At 37.2% G+C, this 6,531-nt stretch overlaps 1 protein-coding gene across 11 annotated transcripts in view; it reads right to left on the bottom strand.

Annotated features, from left to right (window-relative positions):
• DLG2 (discs large MAGUK scaffold protein 2) overlaps positions 1–6,531 on the bottom strand; it is a 2,147,153-nt gene that overhangs the window by 303,271 nt on the left and 1,837,351 nt on the right. The window lies entirely within an intron of this gene.

The following is a 6,531-nucleotide window of genomic DNA, read 5'->3' as shown; positions in this document are numbered from 1 at the left end:
AACCCGTGTCCCCTGCATCGGCAGGCGGACTCTCAACCACTGCGCCACCAGGGAAGCCCCCATGACAACTTTTAAGATATTGAACTGCTTTCCTATCTAGAGGCTGACTGAGCTTCAGCTCCCCCACCTGTGAAATGAAGAAGCTGGACAAGATGGTATTAAAAGGATTCCTCCAACTCTTAATTTCTATTTCTCAGTGATTCTGGTTAAACCACACAGAATGCATCAAGTTAACTAGATTGTTCATTCACTTCTTCTTAAATCATGCAAAAAAATGCAAAGAAAAAGGATGTTATGTTAGTGACAAAACTTTCAAGTAATGGAATTTATGCTTCTATACCACCTGAGGTCAGGGGTCATGTTTTTTATTTAGAATTTAGTAACTGAAGGGTTATTCTGATAATACCTTACCCATTCTAACCTTTTCTTTTTGTAGGTAAGAAAACTGAGACTCATAAAGATGAATAACTACCACAAGGTCACACAGCTAGAGTTAGAGTTGGCATTAAAATACTGGTCTCGTCGAAGTCCAGAGTCCTGGAGAGTACTTTCCACTCCACTGCTCATCTTAAATGTTTCCTGATGATGCTGATGCAATTTCCGATCAAGACCCACAGCTGGACCTTATGAATCTTGCCTGGGCATTTAAGATGCAGTTATTTGTACTAAGAAAATATTTCAACATGCCACAGCTGCTCATTCGTATGCATAAATCTATGTAGACATTGATTTAAATAAAGAAATATAGCTTGTTTTGCAAGTAGGCTTCTTGGATGCTGTAAATACTCTCCTTTCTGAGAACTTTCAGAAGGTGTCAATATTCTTCCAAGGTTAAGTTGCATATTAATTTCAAGTTTTCATTGTATCTTTTACTCTATAGAGAAATGCACCTTGGTCTCCAGCTCTGGTTTAAGCTCGATAACTTAATTCAGAGTGGTTACTCTGAAGATCAGAGTTTCACTTCAGGCTAAAAAGAATATATACCCTTTCCCCCCTGAATTAGCTACACAATTTAAAAGAAGTAAAAAAGATTATTTAAATTAATTTCTGCTTTAAAATATAGTAAGTTACTCAAAGAAAATTTATAGTGATGGCTGAACGACTTTTTTTGATTCACAGAGCCATCCATTAGGCTGGGGTTCAATCTTACTTCATCCCAGCTCACTGCTTCTTTAACTCACTTGCAGGAGAGGCCATAATGAAAGAGAATGAAGCCTGAATAGGTTCACTGTGTCACTAGCTGAGGAGTTCTAGCAAGATTTATGAATTAGCTTGATAATCTGTATTTAGAGGGGAGGGATAGGCAAAGTAGAGGTGAATGACATGTGAACTTCTTAGACCCCCTGCAGCTTGATCTGTTCCTAGTAAAACCACTGAGCTATGACCAACCATTCAGTGACACATGTCAGAAATCAAACCTTGTGATATAGCCTCATGTGACTTTGCCCAGTACTCCAGGTAGAGGGAGTCCCACCCAATAGTGTCAAATGGCAATTTTTGCAGGGTCCCTAAGTATTCTAGAGTAGTGCTTCTCAAACTTTAATGTGCATACAAATAACCTGTGGATCTCGATAAAATGCAGATTCTGATTTAGTTAGCCTGGGTTGGGGTTCAAGATTGTGCCTTTCTAACAAGCTCTCAGTTGCTATCTATGCTGCTGGTTCACCGACGACACTTGGCAGACCAAGACTCTAGAATAAGTCATCTCTTCCCCCAGTTTCCTACATGGCTCATCCCATCACTTCTTTTAGGTCTCTGCTGAAATACCACCTTATTAGCAAGACCTTCCCTACCCACCATATATTTCTCTGTCACTATCACCTTTATTCTTCTTCCTATTTATTTATACTACTTATCACCATTTGACAAACTTTATATTTATTTGAAAGGGGCTCTTTGGTTTGCTGTTTTATCATTTTCCTAGAATGTTGACTGAGGCATAGTAAATGTTCAGCAAAAAATCTATTAATTGAATGAACATGGCCACTCTGCCACAATTCCATTCCATAAACCAGACCACACTTATGAGTCTCCAGACAATAATCAACTCTGTTCTTTGGGATTTTCCTTTAGGAACTCAAGTATTCTTTTAAAGAATAAAAGGTGGAGGAAATCAGGCCCCTCCACTGTCTACTCAAGTCCCTGCTTGCTGATGGGGATCAACATCAACTTTTTCCTTCCTACTTGCAGGCCCTTCTGAAGCCCTGGCAATGTCCCCAGCAGTGCCCTGAGTAGCCAGATTAAAGGCCAGGGGATATTGGTGGCTTTCATGGGGACAGCTTGGCAATGAATTGTCTCCATTTTGTGCTCTATCCAACAACTTATATTGTTCATTTGATTCTCCTAGTGAATATCTGATGGTTTGTTATTTCAACCTCAGGCAGTAACCTCACACTAAATACAGGTGCTATTGTTTTAGTGAGAAGGCAGCAAATGCTGTAAAGATTTGCCCCAATCTGACCCAGGGGAATGCTGTGTTAGACTCTTTTTGACAAATGTATAATTAGGTTGTAATCAATGCCTTTTTTATTCATCAATGATGTTAAAGTTGAGATACAGAGCTTTAAAAAATGAAATGTGAGACCTTTAATAGTCTTTTCTTTGTTCTATATTACAGAGCAAGAGCTGTACATTTTCTGCAATGCAGGAGAAAGGGAGTTTACCCATTAGGGTTGCTAAAGGTTTTGTAACAACAACAGCAGAAAAGGCACCACCTAAAAAGAGCATCAACACCAAATGTCCAACATAGGCATTCATTTACCATTTCTGCATCTAATATCAAAACCCCAGGGCACTCATTTAATATTCACTCAGCAAATATTTCTTAAACATCTACTATTAATATTTGCCAACACGCTAAAGATATTATATTGCACTTCTAAAACAAGGGGAGACACATTTGATAACTCTTTAATAAAGCATAGTCAAATTCATATTGAGCACATTAACATGGGAGATAAAATGAGTGGTAGAAGGGTCCTTGCCCTCTAGAAGCTTACTTAAGTGGAGGAATGTGCAAATCATGACAAGGGACACACCAGGTGTCTGAATATAGGTCTAGGGAGCTCAGAGAAAGAATCAATCAACATTCATTCAGCAGATTAAAGATGACTTTGTAGTGGAATTGGCATCTGAGGGCCTTCAAGATGAGCAGGAACACTACTGGTAGAAAGGGAGAAAAGGGAATTCCAGGCAGAGGAACCCACATAAGCAAAGGCCCAGAAACATGGCAGTTCAGGACGAAGGGCAGGGGCAGGGAGCAGTCCTGTGAAGTAGAGCCACAGTGAAAAAGGATGATGCTGGTGGGTGGTGGTAGCGGCAGGGGGCATGGAGGTTGGCTGGGACCATACTGTGAAAAGCAAGGAGTTTGTGTACAGGCATCTTGGGGTGATATCTTCTAGAATGGTAATTCTGAAAGCAATGAGGAAGATGACTGGGAGGGGTAAGGAAATGGGTATATATATATGTGTGTATGTGTGTAGCGGAGGTGGGTGAGCATTATATTTCCTTTTTTCCAAGTAATGTTGGAGTCATTTCACTAATTGAATATAGGTAATTGAAATTTTTACAAGAATTAATTTCTTATATTGCTTAAGTAGAATTTATTCTGAAGTATCAGGTACATGATCCTTTTTTTAAAGAAAGAGAGAAAATAACTTTATTATTTTCTTTCTATTATTAATGTAATACATGTTAACTTCAAAGTAAGCATGTGACACACATTGGATAAAAAAAGATGGTAAAAATGAATCACAATCACACCACGAGAAAGAAACGTTTGTTTGTATGTGACTCTTTAAATTTGGCTTCAATTCTGCCACCTAGAACTAGGCATTGAATAAGACTGATGATGGATAGAGTAATTCAGACAACTGGGGCCAAGTTCATTTTAGGCAGAAGTGAGTATAACAACTTTGGCCTTACCCTGTGCAGTGAAACTTGCCAAGGAAGACACTTATTGTCATATTATGATAATTATAAATTACTTATCATTATTTCAAAAAATGTGCTAAGTACTATGAAAAACACAGTTGGAAATGGTTTTGTATTTTGCAATATACACTTATTTACCACTTATTTTCTGCTTTGAAGCAAAAATGAAAAAGTGCAAGTGTAAAAATGAATCCCTTCAACGTTCAATTACTGTCAAGTGGAAAATCAAGTACTGAAGAATGGTAAACTTTTCTTCAGTAGTTCAACAACTTTTTAAGAAATACCAGTTATATGTACAACACTGAAGATAAATTTATCAGTGAACAAAACATAGATTTTGGTGTCTGCACGCTTGGAACTCACGATCTTACATAGCCTATCAAGATATTCTTTCTCCCTGCTCTCTGGAATAGAATTCTCACCCATTTTTCAAAGTCTAGTTGCATTTTCCCATTTCCATGAAGTACTCTTGTACTGTTCTAGCTCCTGCAGGTTTATTCCTTCTCTGACGTTCCATAATTCTTAGAGATGGTGCCATTATCATACAATTTTGGTTATATGTCATCAGGAACTGATCTCTATTAAATGTATCTAAGTCTCTTTTCCTGAAGGAGATAAAAAATTCCTTAAAGACAAAGACCTGGGATAGGGGTAAAAGTGGAATTTTCTGAATATCTAGTAATATTGAGCAAGGCATCTAGAATATTCCTCATAAAAGTATTTGAATGTAAGTGAAAAACATTTTTGCAGAAAGCCTGGTTCTTGACCATGTCACAAGAGATGTCAATAAAACTTGTCTTAGCATGGATACCTCACAATACTGGTGCAAATTAAGGGGACTTGGTGAGAATTTCCTAATGCAAACTCATGGTATACTCTTCTTTTCACTTGTTATTTTAAAGGCAAATTGATCATTATTTTTTAAATATGTCATATAATTTACATGTCCCTAAATGACCTAAACAACAATCCAATCAGTTTTCCATTTGAAACAATAGTTAAATTAAGCTATATTAAGCTAAATTAAGTTAAATTAAGAATAGTTAAATTCTTCTCCCTTTGCAAAGGGAGAAGAATGATTGCTTGATGTTGTATTACCACATTTCCAACTGATTTAAAGCCATGACAAATTAGAATGCAGTTAGGCTATTAAAATAGGGAAGTCATTCCGTGAGTCTGATTTGTAGTTTGGCATTTTGAAATACGAAGCTTGTTGTTGTTATTTGCAGGTATCTTTAGAAGCACTTTAAAAATCAATTTATTTGATTTATAAGACATGCTTTGATCAGGCATCTTGATAAAGTACGGCATAGTATCCAAAGTGAGTATATTGCTTAAAGGAAACAAAGCTATAAGGAAGCTTAAGATGAAGATTTATGCTGATAGAACTAGGACATACTTGTCCTTTATTGTAACTTTTAAAGCTTGTAATCATTCTGTTCAAAGTTATTTGAATGACTGTCTTCACTATCAAGAACTTCTAATTGGTGTAACTATGGTTCTGACCATCTTATCAGTCTCCAGAATTGTTTGAGATGAAAGTTTTCAGAAATGGGAAAACAGTCAGCGATATTTATGCCTTGCATCAGATTATGGTGTAGGGCATAGAGTTTGAGACCCAAAGATAACAGCTATCAATAAAATGGAAGAATCCCATGAACAAGCTCTTACTCTATATGAAGAAGAATTTGTTCATCAAATTGTGTTAACCCAGATATTTTTCATTTTCTGTTTTACAATGGGTACTTTGGAGCTGTTTATTCCTATTAGAAGACATATTTACTAATTTTTAAGAAGTAGAAAGACTTGTCAAAACTGTCTGGGAAGAACATGTTTCCTTGGTGCTGCCATCATCCATCTTTGACAAACACAAATCCCCTCTTTCCAGATGGCTCTCTGGCCATATCTGGGCTAGGCCAATAGAAGAAAGCAATTAATACTTTTTTTTTTTAGTATAACTTAATCGCAAATCCTAATTCTAAAGTCAGGCAAAGTGAAAGTGACATACCAAAACACATAATGGCAGAATGTTTTCTTTATTCTCTCGTAAAACATGTGGTTGGCCACCGTTAATGGTAAAACCTAAGATGTCACAGGAAAGACACAAACCTCAATCTTCCAAACATCAATAGACCAACTGATTTTAGGAAAGAATCATTTGAAAAGGCCACAGAAGCTCTTTATGCATGTGGATGCACAAAGACTCTTCCTTGAAGGTCCCTTGTACTTTCATATTCATCTGTTAAATTCTCCTCTCTGCTAGCCATGTAGACCAAAAACAATTAACTACATTTCTTGAAGACAGAACCATATTCCTCTTTTTTTTTTTGCAAAGTCTAGTCCACAGTGATATACATAACTACATTTCTTTAACAAAAGAGCAATTTATATATATAAATTTGCTAAGAACTCAATTCCACAGTAGGTAACATCCCAGTTGTCTCACTGATCCTCATTCTGATCACAGAAACAGATGTTAAAACCAATCAAAAAGCAGGTTTGGGGCTTCCCTGGTGGCGCAGTGGTTGAGAGTTCGCCTGCCGATGCAGGGGACACGGGTTCGTGCCCCGGTCCGGGAAGATCCCACATGCCGCGGGG

Source organism: Physeter macrocephalus, chromosome 16 (genome assembly GCF_002837175.3).
Source record: "Physeter macrocephalus isolate SW-GA chromosome 16, ASM283717v5, whole genome shotgun sequence".
In the NCBI taxonomy this organism is placed as follows: Eukaryota; Metazoa; Chordata; class Mammalia; order Artiodactyla; family Physeteridae; genus Physeter; species Physeter macrocephalus.
Note: the sequence above shows the minus strand (reverse complement) of the source record. Positions and strands in the feature narration are given on the sequence as shown.